Source organism: Nerophis ophidion, linkage group LG03 (genome assembly GCF_033978795.1).
Source record: "Nerophis ophidion isolate RoL-2023_Sa linkage group LG03, RoL_Noph_v1.0, whole genome shotgun sequence".
NCBI lineage: Eukaryota > Metazoa > Chordata > Actinopteri > Syngnathiformes > Syngnathidae > Nerophis > Nerophis ophidion.
Window position 1 is genome coordinate 45,255,450 of NC_084613.1, and position 15,195 is coordinate 45,270,644.

Here is a 15,195-nt window from a genome sequence, read left to right on the forward strand (position 1 = left end):
TGCAGAAAGCTCTCCATACTTGTTAGGTAAACTGAGGGCCCCGGTCAGATACGATGTCCTCCGGAATCCCATGCTGCTTGCTGCAGGGTGAGGAGGTCAGCTGTCTCCGAGGTGGAAGGTATCTTATGAAATGGGCTGCCACAATAGTCAATACAGTCGTGTTACCTCTGGAAACTGGAAATCTCGTGTAGAAGTGCAGGGCAATGTGCGACCAAGTGAGGTCAGGAATCGGTAGAGGGTGCAGGAGAGCAGCAGGAGGCCCGTGTGAGGGTTTACTGCAAGCACAAGTGGTACAAGCAGCGATGAACTCACATGTGTCATTAGCCACGAATGGCCAACAGAAACGTTTTTGTAAAAATGAGTGGGTGCGTTGAAACCCTGGATGACAGGAGAATAGGCTGGAATGCCCCCAATACAGGACCCTGGATCGCAGCTCACGGTGGATAAAGAGTTTGTTTGGGGGGGTCCAACCCCAGGTCTTGGATTGGAGCGTAGCGCGGTCTTGCTGAGATCCTCCACTTTCCACGATACCATTTCCACAATACGCACAGGAAGAAGGTTGTGTTCGGCCACCGTCGGACAGGTAGGTTCCTCCATGTATTGTCTTGATAGCATGTCAGCCTTAGTGTTCTTAGATTCTGGTATGTAAGAGAGTAAATAGTCGAATCGACAGAAAAATTGCCTGATGATTATTCAGTCTTCTGGCTGAGCAGATGTTGAGAAGGTTGCTGTGGTCTGTCAGGATCTGAAACTAAAATTTGGCTCCTTCAAACCAATGTCTCCATTCCACCAGTGCCTTGCGGACCGAGAGTATACCCCCTATCCCCGAGTCTGATGCATCCACCTCCACCAGGAAAGCACAGTCTAATTCTGGGTGGCTGGGGACTGAGGCGGCGATGAAGCTCCTCTTCACACCCTAGATTGCTTTACTGGCCTCATGAGTCCATAAAAAGGGAAAATTGGTAGATGTATGGGAATGAAGTGGTGCGGGTAGCCTACTGAAGTACAGGATAAAGTGTCGGTAGAAGCCAGCGAATTCTAGGAACCTCCTTAGTTCAGTTCTGGTGTAGTGTTGTGACCACTCCAAAACTGCCTCAACCTTCTTAGGTTTCGGCCCTGATGTGGCCCCCTCGACTACAAATCCCAAGAATTCCACCGAGAAGCATGGAAACTACACTTCTCCGCTTTAACGAAAAGACGGTTCTCCAGTAGTCGCTGAAGGACGAATTGTATGTGGTGCCGGTACTCTGCCAGTTTGCGAGAAAAAATGTAAATATCATCTAAGTAGACCACAAGAAACTGGTCCAGCATGTCCCGGAGAATATCGTTTACGAGAGTCTGGAAGACAGCTGGAGCGTTGGTGAGTCCGAAGGGCATTATCTTGGACTCGTAATTCCATGGATGGGTGTCGAACGCTGTCTTCCATTCATCGCCCTCCCTAATCCCTACCAGGTGATAGGCGTTTCGTAGAGCCAGCTTGGTGAAGACTGTGGGTGGAGCCAAAGGCTCACAAGAAGAATTTAGCAGAGGTAGGGGGTATTTGTTCTTTTGTTCTTGACCGTAATGTTGTTAAGGTGACTGTAGTCGATGCAGGGTCTTAAAGGCCTACTGAAATGAGATTTTCTTATATTTTATATGTCATACTTGATCATTTCGCGATATTGCAATATTTTTGCTGAAAGGATTTCGTAGAGAACATCCACCATAATTTTCGCGACTGGAGAAAAGCCCTGCCTCTACTGGAAGTCGCAGACGATGACGTCACATGTTGATGGCTCCTCATATATTCCCATTGATTTTAATGAGAGCCTCCAACAAAAACAGCTATTCGGACCAAGAAAATGACAATTTCCCCATTAATTTGAGCGAGGATGAAAGATTTGTGTTTGAGGATATTGATAGCGACGGACTAGAAAAAAAAACAAAAACAAAAACAAAAATAATTAAAGAAAAAAAACGCGATTGCAATCGCGTTGCATTGAGACAGATTCATATGTTTTTAGAGACATTTACTAGGATCATTCTGGGAAATCCCTTATCTTTCTATTGTGTTGCTAGTGTTTTAGTGAGTTTAACAGTACCTGATAGTCAGAAGTGTACGTCTACGGCCGGGTGTTGACGCGCAGTGTCTCGGGGAAGTCGACGAAGGCTGTACGGGAGGCGCAAGCTCAGCTGATATCCGGTAAGTGGCGACTTTTTAACCACAATTTTCTCACCGAAACCTGCTGGTTGACAAGTGGTCGGGATCCATGTCCGCTCTGATCCATAGTAAAGTTTCAACTCCGTGAATTTTAAACAAGGAATCACCGTGTGTTTGTGTGGCTAAAGGCTAAAGCTTCCCAACTCCATTGTTCTACTTTGACTTCTCCGATATTAATTGAACAAAGTGCAAAAGATTCAGCAACACAGATCTCCAAAATACTGTGTAATTATGTCGTTAAAGCAGACGACTTTTAGCTGTGTGTGTGTGCAGCGCTCATATTCATAACAGCCCGTGACTACACGCGTACACGTCATCATTACGCGACGTTTTCAAGAAAGAAGTCCCGGGAAATTTAAAATTGCAATTAAGTAAACTAAAAAGCCCGTATTGGCATGTGTTGCAATGTTAATATTTCATCATTGATATATAAACTATCAGACTGCGTGGTGGGTAGTAGTGGGTTTCAGTTGGCCTTTAAAGATCCGTCCTTCTTGGCAACAAAAAAAAAAACCAGGGTTAGAAGGTGTGATGATGCCAGAGGCTAGAGACTCCGTGATATAATCCTTCATGCCTTCCTTTTCCGGAAGTGACTGGGTGTACAAGCGACTGGAGTCGGGGAGTAGCTCGACATAGTCATAGGGTCTGTGAGGAGGTAGGGCTTGTGCTCGTCCTATGCTAAATACTCCGGCAAGATCGTGGTAGCACGCCGGTATCTGAGCCAGATCAGCATGAGGAATAATGATTCTGGGACGGCTGACCGAAGGAGATGCTCACATTAGGCAGTTTGCGTGGCATGAGGTGCTCCACACCATGATCTTGCCCGAGATCCAAGAGACGTTTAAAAGTCCTCCTCCACTCCACTGTATTATCTTCAATCAGATGCACCTGTGTGAGGTTGTTAGCTGTATACAGACACACGTCCACCCCATACAATCAGTAAGACCCAAACATTAAGCATGGCTAAGAGCAAAGAGCTGTCCAAAGACACCAGAGACAAAATTGTACAACTCTTCAAGGATGGAAAGGGCTCTGGAGAAATTGCCAAGCAGCTTGGTGAAAAAAGGTCCACTGTTGAAGGAATCATTAGAAAATAAGGAAGCTTAACATCTCAATCAGAGTGGAGCCCCATGCAAGATATCACCTCGTGGGGTCTCAGTGATGCTGAGAAAGGTGAGAAATCAGCCCAGGACTACACGGCAGGACTTGGTCAATGACCTCAAAAGAGCTGGGACCACTATTTCCATGGTCACTGTTGGTAATACACCAAGACGTCTTTGTTTGAAATCATGCATGGCATTGAAGGTTCCCCTGCCTAAACCAGCACATTTTAAGACCCGTCTTAAGTTTGCCAATGACCATTTTGACGATCCAGAGGAGTCATGGGAGAAAGTTTTGTGAACAGATGAGACCAAAATTGACCTTTTTGGTCATAATTCTACTATGCGTGTTTGGAGGAAGAAGACTGATGTGTACCATCCCAAGAACACCATCCCTACTGTGAAGCATTGGGGTGGTAGCATCATGCTTTGGGGGTGTTTTTCTGCTCATGGGACAGGACGACTGTACTGTATTAAGGAGAGGATGACTGCAGCCATGTATTGTGAGATTTTGGCCAAAAACCTCCTTCCCTCAGTCAGATCATTGAAGATGAGTCATGGCTGGATCTTCCAACGTGACAATGACCCAAAGCACACCGCCAGGAAAACCAAGAAGTGGCTTCGTAAGAACCATATTAAGGTTCTGGAGTGGCCTAGCCAGTCTCCAGACCTAAATCCAATCAAAAATCTTTGGAGGGAGCTGAAAGTCTGTGTTACTCAGCGACAGCCCAGAACCCTGACTGATATAGAGAAGATCTGTGTGGAGGAGTGGGCCAAAATCCCTCCTGCAGTCTGTGCAAACTTGGTGAAGAACTACAGGAATCGTTTGACCTCTGTAATTGCAAACAAAGGCTACTCTACCAAATAATAATGTTGGTGTTCAAATACTTATTTTCAGCTTTATCACACAAATAAATTGTTAAAAAATCATAGATTGTGATTTCTGGATTTTTCTTTTTAGGTTATCTCTCATACAGTGGACATGCACCTACCGTGAAAATTTCAGACCCCTCCATGATTTCTAAGTGGGAGAACTTGCAAAATAGCAGGGTGTTCAAATACTTATTTTCTTGACTGTATATATATATATATATATATATATATATATATATATATATATATATATATATATATATATATATATATATATATATATATGTGTGTGTGTGTGTAGCCGTGGAGGCACCGCCTGTGTCTGCCTCACTTCTCGTTTGCTGTCAACACAGCAGCAAATGCTTTTCTCTGCAACTTGTTGATGCTCTCTCTGGCGGTGGTTGCTAGTTCCTTAGCAGATTTGGTTGGCCACTCACTTTTTGGCAGACTCAAGAACTCGGGTCCATTTTGCCACTCTTAATGTTCATCCAGATCTTGAGGGCCTGCTCCTCTGGTAATGACATCTGCAATGTTTTGTGACCCAGGGATCCACAACCAATCCTGTACTGCTGTGCTGCTTTGAATCTCTCCGATCCGGTTGGCAAAAAATGTTTGATAGCCATAGCTTTCTCGCTGTATTGCACCGAGGACTGTTTGACTGTCACCAACGTGAAACCACTTTCTGACTTGGATTCGGTCGTGCAGTTCAAAGAATTTCCTGAATCGCGAGGCGAACACTGCTCCACACATTTCTGCTTTGACAGCATCACCTTTGTGGTCCAAGGGTGTTAGTTTTGCTTTTGATTCAACCAGTCTGATGATGGGACCCAGGTCTGTGATCCATCTCAGGTACATCACCACTCCATAAGCATGCTCCCTTCCATCAGAGACTGTGATCGCCGAGGGTTGTTCAATAATGAAGCATTTGGGAGTTAGAACCCTGGTGAACATGATCTTGCTAAGTTGATGGTACTCCTCAAACAGATTGATTGCATCACCTCTAAGTTCATCTGAGAGTGCAATGTCCCACGTTTCTTTGACTGGACGGCTTTCAGCCTTTGCCTCTTGAAACGCCCTCCGTACCAGAATAGCTCCCTTCTGCTTGGCAGGAGTTACAAGGCCAACTGGGTCGTACAGTCCTGACACTTGACTGAGAAGTTCTCTTCTTGTCAAAGGGTTGGATGTCATGGCTCTGATTTCCGCATCTTTTGCTTCCTCTTTGAAAAGTCGATTCCGATTCTGACATGGAGCTTGTCTTCCTCGACTCTGTAGCCCAGACCGAGTGCCTTGTTGTCATCATCGCTCATTTGGTTTGGTAAGATAATAGTCTTTTTCATTATACTTTCCTCTTCAGAGCCCTCCTTCCTCCCACTTTGCCCAGTGAAGACCCATGGCTTCAACTCCAACCCCCCGGCCTTCAGGATCCTCTCCACGCTGGCTGTGATGTTTGTCTGCTATATTCACTCTTTATATCAGGTTCATATCCTCCGGTTCCACAGCAGCGGTGCGTCGACACAGCTTCCCAAGGTTTTGGAACAACATATGCTCCCATCTAAGTGCCATCTTTTTCATGGACGCCCCTGCTTATTTGAGCAAGACAATGCCAAGCCACATTCAGCACGTGTTACAACAGCGTGGCTTCGTAAAAAAAGAGTGCGGGTACATTCCTGGGCCGCCTACAGTCCAGACCTGTCTCCCATCGAAAATGTGTGGTGCATTATGAAGCGTAAAATACGACTGCGGATACCCCGGACTCTTGAACGACTGATGCTCTACATAAAACAAGAATGGGAAAGAATTACACTTTCAAAGCTTCAACAATTAGTTTCTTCAGTTCCCAAACGTTTATTGAATGTTGTTCAAAGAAAAGGTGATGTAACACAGTGGTGAACATGCCCTTTCCCAACTACTTTGACACGTGTTGCAGCCATGAAATTCAAAGTTAATTATTATTTGCAAAAAAAAATAAAGTTTATGAGTTTGAACATCAAAAATCTTGTCTTTGCAGTCTATTCAACTGAATATGGGTTGAAAAGGATTTGCAAATCATTGTATTCTGTTTATATTTACATCTAACACAATTTCCCAACTCATATGGAAACAGGGTTTGTATAATTCATTTTGTTTTATTTTCAACGTTTAAATCTCTTGGTCAACTATAAAGCTATCTGTAATTTTTTATTTTTTTATTTGTTGTTTTTATTGCCCTTTCATCAAATATAACCCAGTTGTGTATGGCAAAAACAAAAACTATGCAATGTTTGTCCACGCACGTGCAATATTTTTGTAACCAAATCCACACAACTCTTATGTCACAACCAACTCACCAACAAGGTAAATATATATACGGGTAGGTTGTTGGTAGACTCCAAGCAACTACAGTATGTATGTCTAATAATGATATATATGGCATGTTCTCCCCGTGACTGCGTGGGTTCCCTCCGGGTACTCCGGCTTCCTCCCACCTCCAAAGAAATGCACTTGGAGATAGGTTGATTGGCAACACTAAATTGGCCTTCGTGTGTGAACGTGAGTGTGAATGTTGTCTGTCTATCTGTGTTGGCCCTGCGATGAGGTGACGACTTGACTTGTCCAGGGTGTACACCGCCTCCCGCTCGTATGCAGCTGAGATAGGCTCCCCTCTTCCCCACTCCCGTGACCCCCGAGAGGGACAAGCCGTAGAAAATGCTCTGGTGGTACTTGGTAGTTGAGCAGTCAAATTACACCTTTTATAAGATTTGTACATATTTTAAAGGGAAATGCTTGGATTCATTTGGTTTTCATGGAAAAAGCGTTATAAAATAAGTTTAAAGTGTATCAAAAATGGCCATTATAAAAGGGGACAAAAGGGTCCCGGGGATTTCATTCAATAGCGAGTGCTATTCACTCTGGGAGAAGCCACTAATGGAGACCAAGTTGTTCAAGCGCCGTAGGGTCATGCTCTTTCTCTTTTGCATCTACTCCATGAGCATTGCCATGATGTGGCTGCAGTACAGCATCATCGGCAACATTTTTAATCGCTTTTATGATATCGGCACTTGATTTATGATTTATTCATTCACCTACATCTCTCTTTTCCTTCCTTCACCTGTATGCTGGACAACCGAGGCCTCAAGGAAATCCTCATTGTGGGCTCAGCTTTCAATTCCATCTGAGCTTGGATCAAAACTAGCACGGATCACCCCAGCCCGTTTTCTGTCACCTTCTTCGGACAGTTTGTGTGTTCAGTGGGTAATGTTTACGTCCTTGGAATTCCATCCAGACTTGGCTCTCTGTGGTTTGGGCAGCAGCAGGTTTCCACTGCGTGTTCCAGTGGCATTCTGGGAAACCAGGTGTGTCCTACAACATCATTAATAGTGTGTGTGTGTGAGACAGGCTCTTAGTTTCCCTTAATTTCTAATGTTGATTTTACCAAAACAATTATTTGCATTCAGCTGTGAATGAACACTTTAGGGAAAGTCCTTATACATTCCACAGTTCATAATAAAAGTTCCATAGAGTTGTATGATATGTACAATATATAAATGATATACAATTGGCAAACGATAGAGATTTTAATACAATCGTTATATCGTGATAATACATGTTGATGACACATTCTGTGTCCTGCAAATTTGACAGGGACATGCGAACGGCCGTGTCCTCAACGCACTGTAATTGGAGTCACTGTCTGTGACCGAACTGTAAGAAACCGCCTAAAGGAAATAAGATTTAAACACAGAAAAGTTAAACAACAGCTGTCATTAACATTTACACCAGGGGTCACCAATGCGGTGCCCGCGGGCAACAGGTAGCCCGTAAGGACCAGATGAGTCGCCCGCTGGCCTGTTCTAAAAATAGCTGAAATAGCAGCACTTACCAGTGAGCTGCCTCTTTTTTATTTTATTTTATTTATTTACTAGCAAGCTGGTCTTGCTTTGCTCGACATTTTAAATTCTTAGAGAGACAAAACTCAAATAGATTTTGAAAATCCAAGAAAATATTTTTAAAGACTTGGTCTTCGCTTGTTTAAATAAATTCATTTATTTTTTTACTTTGCTTCTTATAACTTTCAGAAAGACCCTTTTAGAGAAATAATACAACCTTAAAAATGATTTTAGGATTTTTAAACACATACTTGTATACCTGTTTACCTTTTAAATTCCTTCGTCTTCTTTCCTGACAATTTAAATCAATGTTCAAGTAAATTTTTTATTTTTATTTTAATTAATTATAAATAAATTTTAATTTAATTCTTCATTTTAGCTTCTGTTTTTTCGACAAAGAACATTTGTGAAACATTTCTTCAAACTTATTATGATTAAAATAAAAATAAAAATATTCTGGCCAATCTGGAAAATCTGTATAATCGAATTTTAATCTTATTTCAAAGTCTTTTGAATTTATTTTAAAATTTTTGCTCTGAAAAATCTAGAAGAAATAATGATTTGTCTTTGTTAGAAATATAGCTTAGTCCAATTTCTTATATAGTCTAACAAAGTGCAGATTGGATTTTAACCTATTTAAAACATTTCATCAAGATTATAAAATTAATCTTAATCAGGAAAAATTACTAATGATGTTCCATAAATTATTTTTTAAATATTTTTAAAAAGATTCGAATTAGCTAGTTTTTCTCTTCTTTTTTCGGTTGAATTTTGAATTTTAAAGAGTCGAAATTGAAGATAAACTATGTTTCAAAATATTTTTTTTCCCCCTGTTTTTTCCTCTTTTAAACCATTCAATTTAGGTTTTTTTCATCATTTATTCTCTACAAAAAAACTTCCGTAAAAGGAAAAAAATGTACGACGGAATGACAGGCAGAAATACCCATTTTTTAAAATATATTTATAGATTTATTTATTAAAGGTAAATTGAGCAAATTGGCTATTTCTGGCAATTTATTTAAGTGTGTATCAAACTGGTAGCCCTTCGCATTAATCAGTACCCAAGAAGTAGCTCTTGGTTTCAAAAAGTTTGGTGACCCCTGATCTACACAAACAACAATAAGTTTACAATGGGCTAAGGAAAAGCAACCTTTGACATGATTTGACCTCAAGGCCTTTCAAAGTTCAAAATGAATCCAAAAATAATTTCATGCTTGATATTTTTGTTTAGAAATGAAAGTTTTTGAGAAATTTGAACCAATAAAGTAAATTAAAAAAAGAAACCTAAATATTTTACGCCCATCAAAAATTAAATGACTTTGAAGATGATTAGGATTGTAATTTATAAATTGCCGTTTTTGTTTGACAATTATAATGACATTTTGTTGTAGTATATTGCAAGGTAGAACACAGTATATTAAAGTATTTTTCTGAAGGTGGCGTCCAAATGGGAAATGACGTGTTCATGTTTGCACAAGGTCGCCATCTTGTGCCTAGTTGGCGTAATAATTTACTGTATTTATTAGGGTCATTGAAAACAAACTGGAGTTTCAGGTAGGCGAACTGTAAAACTTTGAAAAAAACTTTAAGAATGTTTTTGTTCAACTTTTTAAGACTCTAGTGGATTTGGGTTGTTGATACAGCTCAGAACAGCATTTGTCGTCACTTATATGTCTTTGGGAAAGCTGAACCGGTTGTTGTTGAACTAGCGGGAGAAAAAGAAGTAAAACAAGCATCTAAGACTAGCGAAATAGTGCCGTGTATAGTTTGTCTTCTTGTGCCGTTTATCTGGCTTGTTACGGCGGATGTCTAGAAAAGGAGCGAGAAATAAAAGTATTCTCGAGAAACGACGCTTCAAACTTGAAGCTAAACCTATTGACTTTGCTAGCTAGTTTGGGGAATAGTGAGCATGGCACATTATTTGTCACTCATTGGCCAACACGTAGGCAGAAGCTAAACTTTATTTAATTATCCTAGAACAACGTCAGCAGAACAAAAGTACATCCAAACAGTTAATCTGTTTGAATGCATCATGATTTATTTTTGCAAAATAAAGCATTGAGATACTTTCTAAACTAGGGTCCATTTTGATAAAATAATTGCTATCTAACCAGTTCACCCACAAATACATCCTTGCCTTCTTTCAAAGTCAGTCAAATCAAGTCCTTTTTTCGAAGGTCACCTCAATCTACTGTATGCAAAGAAATGTGACGGTAACACAACTGAGGTATGTTCGTCATGCATGCTTTTTAAAGTCAGTCAAGTTCATTCTCAGAACAATTAAGCATTATCCGTTTTTGTTATTGATGATAAGGCAGGAAATCACACAACAGGCTGATAAAGGTCACAAGACAGACTTTTACATGGTATTTCCTGCCATATGGACTTTGATTTACTCAACTGTAGAAAGTACTTGGCACCTGCTTGGAGTAAAGCCTTCATTTGTGGACAAAATAAGACATAATATTGTATATTGAATCTTCTTTTCCCCACATATAATGTGTCTTAATTAACTGAAATATACTGTATGTATAATAATATTTCTTATAATACAGACAATAGGTCAGCATGATGGCATGGCTGCCTCACAATCAGAAGATCTAGATCATGAGTGTCAAACTCTGGCCCGCGGGCCAAATTTGGCCCGCCGTTTAATTTCATTTGGCCCTTGAGGCAATATCAACTTAACATTAGAGCTGGCCTGCCGGTAACACCACATTCACCACTAATACTCATACTTGCCAACCCTCCCGATTTTCCCAGGAGACTTCCGAAGTTTAGTGCCCTTCCCGAAAATCTCCCTGGGCAACCATTCTCCCTATTTCCACCCGGACAACAATATTGGGAGCGTGCCTCAAAGGCACTGCCTTTAGCGTCCTCTACAACATGACGTCACGTCCTCTTTTCCTCCATATAAACAGCATGCTGGCCAAGTCACATAATATATGCGGTTTTCACAAACGCATACTTGGTCAACAGCCATACAGGTCACACTGAGGGTGGCCGTATAAAAAACATTAACATTGTTACAAATATGCGCCACACTGTCAACCCACACCAAACAAGAATGACACAACACATTTCGGGAGAACACCCGCACTGTAACACAATATAAACACAACAGAACAAATACCCAGGTGCCCTTGCAGCACTAACTCTTCCGGAACGCTACAATATCAACCCCCGCTAATACCAAATCCCGCCCACCTAATTTTTATTTTATTTTTGAATTTATTAGCCTGTGGAAAAAGTTAATGTTGATATTTACCTCAGAAGGCTACAAATAGAAAAGAGGCATTCATTGTTTTATCCCATCCATCCATCCATTTCTACCGCTTATTCCATTTTTGGGGTCGCGGGGGGCGCTGGCGCCTATCTCAGCTACAATCGGGCGGAAGCCGGGGTACACCCTGGACAAGTCGCCACCTCATCGCAGGGCCAACACAGATAGACAGACAACATTCACACTCACATTCACACACTAGGGCCAATTTAGTGTTGCCAATCAACCTATCCCCAGGTGCATGTCTTTGGAAGTGGGAGGAAGCCGGAGTACCCGGAGGGAACCCACGCATTCACGGGGAGAACATGCAAACTCCACACAGAAAGATCCCGAGCCTGGATTTGAACCCAGGACTGCAGGACCTTCGTATTGTGAGGCAGACGCACTAACCCCTCTGCCACCGTGAAGCCCTCATTGTTTTAATTAAATTTTATTTAATATACCACTGATGTTTTGTGAAAGTTGATTTTGCACTATTACGTTATATAAGCTCTGCCTTTTCCATGGAAAGAAGCCCAAATACCCGGAGGGAACCCGCGCAGACCCGAGGAGAACATGCAAATTCCACACAGAAAGATCCCGAGCCCGGGATTGAACCCAGGATTACTCAGGACCTTCGTATTGTGAGGCAGATGCACTAACCCCTGTTCCACCGTGCTGCCCTATTTAAGCCTTGCTTGTTCAATATTCATTGCAAAACTTGTTTGGGTCCCCATTAAAAGGTTAATTTGTTCAACTTTGGCCCGCGGCTTTGTTCAGTTTTAAATTTTGGCCCACTCTGTATTTGAGTTTGACACCTCTGATCTAGATTCAAATGTCTGTGCAAAGTTTACATGTACGCCGTGTACTCCAGTTTTACCACTGTCAAAAAAATGCATGTTGGACTAACACAATTGGAGATGTAAATTGCCTATAGAATGTGAGAGTTAGTATGTGACCTGTGATCGATGAGTAAACAGTCCAAGGTCTGCTCTGCCTCTTGCCAAAATTCATTTAAGATCAGTTAATAAGGACAAATTACAGTTCGGTTACAGTTAATGGATGGATGGTAAATACACATAATAGTATTCATTAACATGATGTTATTGAATTTTATTTCATCTTCTTTCCTTCAACTGTTACATTTTTGAGCGTTACAGATGTCTGCTGTGCAGGATGGTATATTCTGTGGTGAAGTGGTCTACTGCAACACAGGGAGGTATCATTCCTATGAATGGTAATTACAACCATTTTTTTTAACCCCAACAGTAAAGGGAGACTTTTGTTTGATGTGCGGCATTCATTTTTCTATGTAAAGGTGAGGTTTGCAAGTCCAAGCTGCAACTATTTTTTTTAAACCAAACCAAATAAGAACAAAATTATTAGAAGTTACACTTTGTAAACATCGCTGGCTGTCCAGTAGAGCTCTTCGTAAATTAAATGATTCAAAAAAGGATGCATTGGCCGATGTGCTGCTGTTGAACTAGTGAACGAAACTGGTCCGATGTATCTTTACAAGGTCAAACCAGGAAAAGGGCGGACTATAATGACAGGGTTGGTTAAAAAAGGGCGCTCTAAGCATCTACTTAGTGCTGCAAGAATATTTATCTGCGGTTCTTTCTTTCTGTTGACACATTCAAGTAGGGGCGTGGGAAAAAATCGATTCGAATACGAATCGAATCGTTTACGTTGTGCGATTAAGAATCGATTCTCATTTTTTTTTTAATCGATTTTTTTTTAAAATTTTTTATTTTTTATCAATCCAACAAACCACTACACAGCAATACCATAACAATGCAATCCAATTCCAAAACCAAACCTGACCCAGCAACACTCAGAACTGCAATAAACAGAGCAATTGAGAGGAGACAAACACGACACAGAACAAACCAAAAGTAGTGAAACAAAAATGAATATTACCAACAACAGTATCAATTTTAGTTATAATTTCAGCATAGCAGTGATTAAAAACCCCTCATTGACATTATCATTAGACATTTATAAAAATAATAAAAAGGAACAATATAGTCACAGTGGCTTACACTTGCATCGCATTTCATAAGCTTGACAACACACTGGGTCCAATGTTTTCACAAAGATAAAATAAGTCATATTTTCTGTTCGTTTGATAGTTAAAACACATTTACATTATTGCAATCAGTTGATAAAACATTGTCCTTTACAATTATAAAAGCTTTTTAAAAAAAACAATTCTATTACTCTGCTAGCATGTCAGTAGACTGGGGTAGATCCTGCTGAAATCCTATGTATTGAATGAATACAGAATCGTTTTGAATCCGAAAAATATTGTTTTTGAATCGAGAATCGAATGGAATCGAAAAATTGATATATTATCGAATCGTGACCCCAAGAATCGATATTGAATCGAATCGTGGGACACCCAAAGATTCACAGCCCTACATTCTAGCCTTGTCATGACATTTTAAAGCAACAAGATGCAATGAATGCAATGTCAAAGCAGTGTAGCATCCTGGCACTGGTGGCTACTTGCTAGCTGGCGTGCTAGAACATGTCCATACACTGTGCGGATCTGCTCTTCCATACTAATTATTGCTTCATGGCGACAAATTAACTACATTTATTACTGGTATCATTATCACTGGAGAACAGGGAATAGCTGGACATGCCTTGATGTCACCCATCCCTACTTTGGATCTTAACCAGGCTACTTAGACTCTGGCATACTGTAGCTGTGTGCCTTCCTGCTTTCAGCGCAATTCATTACTAAGTAGAGTGAATGAAAAATCAAATAGTTTTTATTTGTATTAATTGTTAAGTGTAGTTGACTATTAAAAAAATTAGTTGAAAGATTCGTTTTTCGAGTTTATTCAATCCGTGGTAACGCGAGCGCTGTAACGATTAATCGCTCTAATCGATTAAAAAAAAATTCTGTTTATATTCTAAGGCTTCGATTAACAGTTTATTAAGTGTAACTAATAAAAATAGCTAAACTCCAAAACGCGAAGAGTGCCCAGAACTTTGAATACATAGTTTCTGCACGGCTTTTGCAATAGAGTGCACATGGGAGCGGTGGTGTTTGGCTCCCGGTTATTACTCATTTTTACCAAGTCACATGTGTCAAAAGAGCATTTAAATGTTGATGATTTGCATTCAATAGAACAAAAGAATGAAGAATATTTTTTCCCATAAAATATCCATTGAGGCTATAGAGTATGATATTTTACTCGATTACTAAAATAATCAATTGCTATAGTCTAAGGGGCAGCGCCACCTGTCCGCTGCAAACTGCACCAAAAAGCGGCCGTGAGTGATTGATTAAGACAAAACTGAATTATGAGCTAATTATAAACTACTCAATTTTTTGCTTGCTGACAACAACCAAGATACAATATTTTTTTTACATTACATTTGTTCAGAATGTCTAATTTGTGATTATATCTTTTTGCAAACTGGTATATTGTCATATTGGCCCCCTTAAAGAAATACACATGTAAAATATAATGCATACATTTTTGGTACTCAAGGGTACGCAAAAATATGGCTCCAGTCAACATTACTGCACATGGAAGAAACTGCAGTAAACTCTAAACATTACAAAAACACAATTAACTAAAATATTTTGTTCTTTGACCTTTCCTGTAACTTATTTGCTTTGTATATACTCCAAAGAATTTATTGTATGACTCGTTATCAGTCTTCGTGTGTGCGTCATGTGCTTAACATCAGCAACAAAATTGAGCTGATCTCCAAAAAGACAAGTCCTAAAACATTTATAGCATGTTCTGATGCGGTCTAAGAGGAGGAGTTTAAAAAACTGAATTAAAAGTCATGTAAAAAACAGTCATGTGATCACAGAGGTGTTATCCAGGGAGCCAGGCAGGTGAGCTTTGACATAATGAACAGGGTGCCTGA

At 40.4% G+C, this 15,195-nt stretch overlaps 1 protein-coding gene across 5 annotated transcripts in view; it reads left to right on the top strand.

Annotated features, from left to right (window-relative positions):
* flvcr2a (FLVCR choline and putative heme transporter 2a) overlaps nt 1-15,195 on the top strand; it is a 48,686-nt gene that overhangs the window by 8,563 nt on the left and 24,928 nt on the right. For 2 of the 5 annotated variants that reach the window (XM_061895354.1, XM_061895358.1), the window contains exon 1: nt 9,478-9,593. The exons of 1 other annotated variant lie outside the window; for it this stretch is intronic. The gene's annotated coding sequence lies outside the window, so the exon portion shown is untranslated. Of the gene's footprint in view, nt 1-9,477; nt 9,594-12,456; nt 12,539-15,195 lie in introns of those variants that run through there. 2 more of the 5 variants (XM_061895355.1, XM_061895357.1) reach the window with 2 other exon arrangements.